Genomic DNA, 10,066 nt, shown 5'->3' on the forward strand with positions numbered 1-10,066 from the left:
TTAACCATTCAGTTCAATCGGGTATGTTATTTAATGTAAGATCTAATATATCTATGTTATTAATTCAGGTGAAATCATGAATTTATCGTTTGTGAAGATTCTAGAAGACCCAAAATCTTTAAAGCTGGTATGATTATTTATGTTTGAATGAATAATCTGATGTTTAATAGCCTAATTCGTATAATATTTATTTAACTTCATTATATACTTAATAGTACTATCTTTGTATTCAGGAGTTACCTCTCACTTTTGTTTATAACCATTGGGGTCGACCATGGCCACGTATTGATCTCCAGATCCGTCATGAATGTGGTAAGTCTTGGACCGTAACGATGAAAACATTAGAGTCTAGACCGGCTTTGGCTGATGGTTGGGCAGCAGTTGTTAAAGGCCTTCAATTGTCAAAGGATTCACTGTTGCTTTTCAAACCTATTCGACATGATGTTTTGAACTTTCGTGTTTTGTTGACGGTGTATGTGGTGAATCGTATTTCACATATCAGCGATACACACAATTGGGCTTAACTGTATGTATATTTTTTTCCTTTTGCACATTATTAATCTAATTGTATACATTTTATTTATTATATATTTATGTAATAGTATAGTATTAGTTCTATTTACTATATCGAAACAACATGCGTAGTAACTTATGATACATGTTTTATTTAATGCAGGTAATTCCAGATGCTTTTATTAAAAAGTTTTATAAAAAACTCACACTAAACGGCACCTATCAAATACTAGCTGCTGGTACTCGCTGGAATGTGGAATCTGCTAAAATACATAACTGATATGCATTCACAGAAGGATGGCCGACTCTTTGCGAAAGGCTTAAAATCTTTGATGAAGATGTATTGATCTTTAATAAGATTGATAACGTTGCCTTTCACTTATCAGTTTATCGAGATTGTATTCCTGTTGTTTTGAGTGACATAGTTGATTCTGATGATGATGATGAGGTCATTCAAATAAGTCATGATCAGTTTGTTGATAAGTTAGACGAGGTAATTATCTATTTTTCTTATATACACAAGATTTTATTAATTACTTACCCATAATTCACTTCAATGTTTTTTTGTTAGGCATTTGATATACATTCTGGCCACACCTTTCGACATGAACAAACAACAGTCAACAAGGTAATCTTATATTGCTATAAATTTTTATAATGGTTACAATTCATATGAAATTTAACGATGTCACATAATCAACTGGTTTATTTATGTTACTTTGAAATCTGTATAGACACAGCGTCCTGACACTCAAAAAAAGGTATCATCATTAACGAAGAAGTTGTGAAACCAATGAAAAAGAAACAAGATGTTGTTGATTGCACTCCAAAGGTATGTACCCGTGTTAAGTATCACCATGTCTTACAATAGGCTATTTTTTGGGTATTATACTAAAAATTTTTGTTTTTACCATCATAAGTATTAAGGGCAAAGAATTGTTTCACACAAATAAAGATATAAGCAATGGATTTCATAGTACCATCAACTTTAAAACATCAATTGTTTCAAAGTTTTGTGAAACTGAAGACAAACATGTGGTAATGATTTACTTTGTATTATTAATGCCACATCATCATCTAAACTTTTAATCCTAATGATTGTCATTAGAATAATATTACTTATATGTGTAACCAATCATATAGGTAAAGCAAAATGTACCCTCGGTTGGCACTTCCAGATTGAAGAAGCATAGCCTTGCCAAGAAAGGTCAAATAGGGAATGTTCCCGTAGATGCTGAATTGCACATTAACAACCTCATGTTAGATAAGCTATTTAATAATAATGAAATGGTTTGATAATTATGAATTTAATTCTTAATTTATGCAATAATAATACTAAAATCATGTGTAATTTTTATTTAGAGAATAAATGTTGTTAGTGCAACAACACAAACCAACTAATTGTAGACCACCCCACGTTATATGAGGTTGACTATGGTGGTCGGGTTTGGTTTAGCTAACAAATTCGGTTTGATTAAGTGGTATTACATACACACATGCTTTTCTTTATTTATTTTTACTGTAAAAGTGAGGTGTGGCGTGGAGTTTTTGAATGGTTTAGTGTTGGAAGAAAAAGTAAGTTTGTAATGGTTGAGGTTTGGAATGACGTGGCGAGTGATGTGACGGGTTTGGATTTTGGGCTTTAACCAGCGTTTTGCATTCTCTTAGTTTGGATATTTGAAAATTATTTTTAATTTTGAAGACGTTAACATTTAATTAATATACCTTATTAGTCACGCAGTATTTATTATTTAAAATATATATAAAATTGTGTTTAAGAAAATTTAAATATCCGATCCCCGAGTACTCGCGGGTTATAACCTAGTAAATAATATTATAAATGAGAAGGAGATTAAACTAAATAATAATTATTCATAAGAAATTAAACTAAATAATATTTAGTAGGAGGATTATCTATAATTAATTAGAAAAGATTAAACTAAAATAATATTTATCTATAAAGCATGGCCTAATATGATGACAAGTGTCCATAAAATTGTTTCTTTTATTATATAGTACTAGCCTAAGAACCCGTGTATTACACGGGTTGATTAAAGATAATATCGCTTCATCATCGTTGTTTACATAAAATGTTATGAATATATACACGTCTTGAAACGGATCATGTAAAATCTTTTTATTAACCATCAATATGCAGATATCACAATTCGTTGAAAATCTCTTTATACACCACATTAGTTGTTTTATCTGTAGCTTTTCCGTTGTTGTCAAGTATGAGTATTTTGACTCCATTTTTTGTTTTCATCTTTGATAAGGCAACATACAATTGACCATGAGAGAAGACCGGTTGTTTGAGGTACAAACCAACTCTTGAAAGAGACTGACCTTGACTTTTGTTGATCGTCATTGCAAAACATACGGCCAGTGGAAATTGCCTCCTTTGAAAAGCAAAAGGAATCTTTTTATTACACTCCTTTTTATTATACGGCCAGTGGAAATTGCCTCCTTATCAGAAGGGATCAAGTTTAATCGAGGTATATATGTACAACTACCAATATTTGCACCAGATATTATCTCGGCTTCTATTACACGGTTGTGCAGCTTTTTACTTGTAGCCTTGTATCGTTGCACAATCCATTAAAAAAATAAACCAAATTAAAATATCATTTGTTTCAAGATTTAAGTCCAAGGGTAATGACTTGCATATGTTGTGCCACGGGTAATGAAGGTGAAAATATGGCCAACCAAAGGCTAGCCAACATGATCATCAGTGCCGAATTTTGAAGGTGTACATCTAGGCTGCATTATATTAGACCATGAAACAAAACAACTCCAAAAAGGGTTAGTAAAGAGGCTGGGAAAGTCTAGTAAAGAGGCTGGCATGTTTCTTAATAGCAAAAAGTCAATGACGTCTACACCTTGTTTAGCAATTTGCCTAAGAAATATTATCAGATGTATTGAATTACAATCAAAATCATTTCTTTGTAACCTAATCATACCACTAACTTCACTGCAACCACGAAGACCATTTACAATACTTTTTTATCCAACTATTAGCCCATCGTTCAAGTTAAATCCATTTGAACTGTTGCCTACCACTAACCTATCCTTTACAATTGCAGAACTTGAATCTTGCTAAGCTTCACTGGCCATTATGCAATCTGGCATCAAAACTTGTAAATTTAACCTGCACACACGTGGACACTATCATGTTTAAAAACATAAATGACATAAACCCAAAATATGTATTCCACTAATTTTAGCAATCAAGTTATGTTGTATAAGTATTCCCACCACAGCAAGGGTCCAACCGTTTGAATCTATAAAAAAGAAGCTGACATAAATACATTAATAATTCGAAAGAACACTTCATGGATTATACGTCAAACAAACATATGAAATTCGTGACCAAACAACAAAGCTATACAAAACAACATTGTTTATATAAAAATTTAAGCAATACCTGCGGAGCAGCACCATGATGCTTAAAACCCCCAATCCTCGATTAGAAAGAGGGAGATAGTGACCGAGGTAGAACAACTCGGTTCAGGTGGAGGCTTAAAGCCGAAGCGCCCCGTGCACACCCCGTAATCCGTGGACACTCCCATGGACACCATATAGAATAGTTCTATGAGCAACAAAACTAATTGCATCAAAGTTATTGGCCAAAAGCAACAGTTTTGCCAGCAATGTAGTCGGTATATGTATGTGTATATATATATATATATTAAACATGAATCCGGGCTAAGTAAGTATAAGACATTATTAGAGGTAAAAGTTACAGTTCTTTTACTTACATATGGGCCGATTAAGGGTTTTTATCTTAAGGTTAAAGAAGTGATATGAAACATAAGCTGAAAACAAAACGGGTCAAATGGGTAGAAAGTTGGCCAAAGTGTGTCTAAATGTATAAAACACCTAGATCACTTCAATTAAATAATTAGATTATTATTGATATAACAGTGCATTGTTACCATATTTGGAAACATAATAAGAGTAGATGATCATGTTGGCTAACCAAATTAAAATATGATTTGTTTCAACATGTAAGTCCACGGGTAATGACCAGGGCCGGCCCTAAGAATTCATGTACCTTGTTCGAACTCGAAAAAACATGCCCTTAGGCCTTAATGAAATTGGGTATTGGGCTCATTCAAGGTTTAAACCTAATGGAAATAGGCTAATAACTAATTTAAACCATAAAAATAGTTTTGTAAGTGGGCTAATGTTGGTGTTTGTATGAATATACCCTATTAATTTATTTATTTTTACATTTACATATCGGATTTTTTTTTAAATAACGTGCCCTTCGAAATATCGGGCCCTGACCGGTGGTCCTCCCCGCCCCCCTAAGGGCCGGCCATGGTAATGACCTGCGCGTGTTGCGCTACGGGTAATGAAAGTGAAAATATGGCCAACCAAAGGCTAGCCAACATGATCATCAGTACCGAATTTTGAAGGTGTACATCTAGGCTGCATTATATTAGACAATGAAACAAAACAACTTCAAAAAGGGTTAGTAAAGAGGCTGGGAAAGTCTAGTAAAGAGGATGGCATGTTTCTTAATAGCAAAAAGTCTATGACGTCTACAACCTGTTTTAGTAACTTGCCTAAGAAATGTTATCAGATGTATTGAATTACAATCAAAATGCTTTCTTTGTAACCCAATCATACCACTAACTTCACTGCAACCACGAAGACTATTTACAATACCTTTTTTATCCAACTATTAGCCCATCGTTCAGGTTAAAATCATTTGAACTCTTGCCCACCACTAACCTATCCTTTACAACTGCAGAACTTAAATTTTGCTAAAGCTCACTGACCATTATGCAATCTGGCATCAAAACTTGTAAATTTAACCTACACACAGTGGACACTATCATGTTTAAAAACACAAATGACATAAACCCAAAATCTGTATTCCACTAATTTTAGCAATCAAATTATGTTGTATAAGTATTCCCACAACAGCAAGGGTCCAATCATTTGAATCTATAAAAAAGAAGCTGACAAAAACACATCAATAATTCGATAGAACACTTCATGGATTATACGTCAAACAAACATATGAAATTCGTGACCAAACAACAAAGCTATACAAAACAACATTGTTTATATAAAAAATTTAAGCAATACCTGTGCAGCAGCACCATGATGCTTAAAACCCCCATTCAAGTTCCTCACCCTGCTCTACTCATCTAGCTTTACTCCGACCACCACCGTCCGTCCTCCGGCCACCGTCCGGTCTCTAAAATGGGTTTAAATCATATAACTTCTAAAAACAGTAAGAATTAACATGCACGTGATGTCTGAAGTTACCTACCTGCCTTGTAAGTATTGACACCGTTATATGACGCTATTGACCGTATAGCATCATATAATAACCCAACTCTGTCTTTAGTGTGTATCTCTATCTTTAGCTCCTGTAGCACGAGTACAATCTATGTTAGCCCATAAATTACATCTAACAAACAAAACAAAATTAAAAATACATCTGAAAAAGATAATGGTTATCATCCTTACCACAGAAACTCTTCTCTATGTCTCTACTTCAAGAAAATTGTATCACTTCCATTGACCCGTGACATGGAATAAGCCCTTGAACAACATATCTAACAAACAGTTTTATTTTTTTAGATAATTTCTAAAAAAAATAAAACTTTTGTAATGATATTTTATCATCCTTACCACAGAAACTCTTCTCTATGTCTCTACTTCAAGAAAATTGTATCACTTCCAGTGACTCGTGACATGGAATAAGCCCTTGAACAACATATCTAACAAACAGTTTTATTTTTTTTAGATAATTTCTAAAAAAAAAACTTTTGTAATGATATTGACTCTCTAAATAAAAGATTAATGAAAAAATAAAAATTATTGGACGTAAGCATTGCAGGTGAAGCTGACCCAATCTGTTTCGACCCACACCAAAAAAAACTACCCATTTTGACATGAACTCGTAGGACTCGTTGCCCAAGCCACCCATGTTCCACCTTTACTCATATCTATACCCACTTTAAATCAAATTTGACATGATACCAGTTGATTGGAAGCCACAAGACGCTTTAATTTTAAGGTAGTTGATTGGAAGCCACAAGTCGCTTTAATTTTAAGGAATCTGCTCTTGTTAGAGATCTTCTAAGAACCACAAATAGCTGTTGTTGAACAGACATTGATGTGGACAATACCGTTTTAAATAATAATGATGACAACATTTTTTCGATCCGAACCAAATCTACACTTTTTTAAGAATGGTATATTTTGACCTGAACACAGTTTGATACAAACCACATTGATACTTCTTTGAAATAACTCGTTTTGACCCGAACCAAATTGACACTTACTTTTTTTTTTGTAAAAGACTCATTCTAACCAGAATTTGTGTGAGACGAACCAAATTTAATGACTCGGGAGTAGGAAAAAACACAAATGACACATTTTGTAAGGGTGGTGGCGGCCAACCGTAGTCTAGTGGTATAGAATTATGAAAACTAATTGCGGTAAAGATAATTACAATGTATATTGTCCACACAATATATGATAGCTTATATATTCTATCTACTCCTCTTAACTTACATATTCTATCTGGTAGATTATTGTGCTCAAAAACCCAAACATAATATATAAGAAACAGAGACAAAAGTATATGGAAACGTATACATACCAAGCCTCATCCAGAAGAGCAAGGATCCCCCCAGGTTTCTGAACTAACAAAAAACCTCAATTATGGCATAAAACATACTGTAAACAATAAACTAAACAAACATACAGATTACATAAATGTCAGAGACCTTTTAATGAGATCTAAAATATCTTGATTATCCTCAAACTGTATGTAACTCCAGTCTATTTCCTCTTTAGAATATTCTTCTTGCTCCATCTTGAAAACATGCTGCCAAAGAGATTATTTTATAAAATAAACACATTAGAAATATTGGCTGGTATTGTTTGGTGAAATAACTGGAACATGCTCAGATAAAATGTCAAATTAATTCATAGACCTGTAACTGGAGGCGACGATCAATGGAGGACAACAAATTTGGGATTAGGGTTTGGATGAGAGAAACGGCTGGAGCATGTGAGGCGGCGGAGAAGAGAAATATGCATTCATTTCATTCCTTAATAACTCTTCAACTATCCGATTCAAGACCGTTTCATTATAAAAATGAATAACCATATATAATTCACAAAAAAAATGACCATATTGAATCTCACTTTGACCATTTGAACAACTAAGTTGAGTGGAACACAATATCTAGACATTTTGGAAGTTTGTTATGTGAACAAACTTTTTAGATAATGCTTCCAATCCTACAATGAACAGTTTAAGATTGAATCAATAAGTACAACGTATTCTTAAGACACTTACATAATCATATAGAACATACTAAATGTGATCATCAAAATTATAAAATGGGTAAAAGGAATATTTACCATTTTGGCTACATTTTAGAGCTCCAACAAAATTGTAGCTAAAATGCCTCTTAACAAAATCCTATCGAAAGAAAACAAATGATAAAATAATTAACAAATATCATTATATAGGCAGAGACAACTCAAAGGACTATAGATGATGGAACTTCATATATTTGAAAACGTAAGTTAATCATTATTAATTCAACACCAAAAACAAACTGCATAAATAGGGGCGAGCATGATACAGGTCGACCCGAAAAGACCCGAGAACCGGACCAAGAATTAACCGAAACTGATAACATTCATAATCCATATAAGCAGGTCCTTGGTTCTGAAATTACCCTTTTCGATTTCGGGTCCGTTCTCGGTCTAGTACTGAAAATAACCGAATAATATAAACCAAGCCGAAAATTAAAAAAAAAATAATAAGGTCCAGGCCAATGTGTGTATAAAGAGTAGTGACAGATATTAGTCACATGAGTCTGGCGTCTAGCTTACGTGAACCAATGGTCATGTGTGCCAATTTCCTTGCAGTGTTGGAAACGCCTCCACTATTTCCCATCAATCCTGCTGCTCCACCAAAAATAGGTTTCTCAGTCCAAAAGATATCATAGACCCAACCACGAAATTATAGATGTTGCAAATTAGGAGTGACGGGAACCCTAAATCTAAACATAAAACGTGTCATCTCAGGTTGACCTGAACACCTTTTGTCCAACATTTTTATGTTTTTTTTACAAACAGATAATTTGTTGTATATGTTTAGTAAAGTTATATTATTTTAACAAAAACTTTTATAAGGTTTTATGTATTAGAAAAGTCACTTTGGAAGTTTCAACCTCTTTAACCAAAAATTTGCAATTGTACCTCTACAGAAACATGTTGCAGAAAGTGGTTTGTAAAAGTAGGTCCAAATTGATCATCCGATGAGTTTCATCTTACTTGTAATGTATAAGTAGTGTGAAATTCACCTGTTATCTCAGTGTTTTCTCGAGTTCTACAACAACCTCAACCATGGCAGAGCAGCTCTTCAGGGGTCCTTATCACACATCGACACACGATTCTGGCATAAGTTTCCAAGGATTTAGTTGTCCTGGAATCCCATCCAAAACAACCAATTAAGTACCCCCTTTGTTTATCAAAACATCCTTCAACGCTCAGATATGTAAGCGAGGTTGTAATAACCATATTTGAAGTCCAAGGCTCTATATTCATCATATCATTAGAAAGACAAATAATGCCATGTACTCTGAACAAAAAAGGCTAAAAAAGAGATCTTACCAGACGATTCGAATTACATCTATAATTGACTGATCTACGTCAACTGCTACTGAAATTGATGAGATCTTCTCAACTTATTCCTCCTTAGTAATCAGATTAACACCGGAGCTAACGTATGTTTTTACACTCTGAAACAACAGGTCGATGAAACGTTCAATTCAAAACAAATCGCGTATACAATTTAACTAAACATAACGATTAGCGACTAAGAACATTGAAAAGTCGTACAAATCAAGATTGTGACCTTTTGTTGCTGATGATACTAATTTAAATCCAAATAATGATAAACTTGTCTAGTATAACCCACATAAGCATTTTATCAAACACCCTAAGTACATAAACATAAACCTGCCACACTCAATGACACACACAATAATTGATCGGTAACTGAATCTTCAAGTGTCAAATGTCAAGAAAGGTATAACATTCTTAACATTAAGAACCAATAATCAACAAAATCGAAGCATAGAAAACATATACTTTAAAACAAACTGATGTCAATTGCAGAAAAAAATAATAATAATTAAAATAATCAAATACCTCTGATGTATACTAATGTTAATGTGGGAACGAAGGTTGTGGTCATGGCAGTGGAAGTGAACCGGCGTTCGGTGAGACAGTGGGTGACTGCACCTTGTGACTCTTATCGTCTACATCAACACCATCTTAACTCTCTCTTCTGCCGATGGTTTTCCAACGTCCATTTATCATAGGAATTGGATCGGATCTTCAATACATTTGCTTAGTTTCTCGAATGAATATTTTTAAAAACCTTTAACGACAGAAGATAGGCACACTTCTTGTTTTGCCAAAGATGGTGGCTGTAAGTCGATAGCTGCAATAAGGCGTATGTTAGTATAAGAAAACACTTTTGACCACCTGTTAGTATCCA

General features: G+C 33.7%; 2 long non-coding RNA genes across 4 annotated transcripts; both read right to left on the reverse strand.

Moving 5' to 3' along the window:
- Positions 1 to 5,688: 5,688 nt before the first annotated feature.
- LOC110910172 lies at positions 5,689 to 6,222 on the reverse strand. Of its 2 annotated transcripts, none has more exons than XR_002575919.2 (3): positions 6,166 to 6,222; positions 5,801 to 5,900; positions 5,689 to 5,725 (listed from the first exon to the last, which is right to left on the reverse strand). It is a non-coding gene; the product is annotated as an uncharacterized LOC110910172 (long non-coding RNA). The 2 variants fall into 2 exon arrangements; XR_002575918.2 differs by lacking the exon at positions 6,166 to 6,222 and adding an exon at positions 6,001 to 6,090.
- A 2,673-nt stretch (positions 6,223 to 8,895) lies between these two features.
- Positions 8,896 to 9,786, reverse strand: LOC110910171. Of its 2 annotated transcripts, none has more exons than XR_002575917.2 (3): positions 9,715 to 9,786; positions 9,175 to 9,302; positions 8,896 to 8,986 (listed from the first exon to the last, which is right to left on the reverse strand). It is a non-coding gene; the product is annotated as an uncharacterized LOC110910171 (long non-coding RNA). The 2 variants fall into 2 exon arrangements; XR_002575916.2 differs by having other exon boundaries at positions 8,902 to 9,098.
- Between the last annotated feature and the right edge of the window lie 280 nt (positions 9,787 to 10,066).

The sequence above is a fragment of the Helianthus annuus genome, chromosome 15, assembly GCF_002127325.2.
Source record: "Helianthus annuus cultivar XRQ/B chromosome 15, HanXRQr2.0-SUNRISE, whole genome shotgun sequence".
In the NCBI taxonomy this organism is placed as follows: domain Eukaryota; kingdom Viridiplantae; phylum Streptophyta; class Magnoliopsida; order Asterales; family Asteraceae; genus Helianthus; species Helianthus annuus.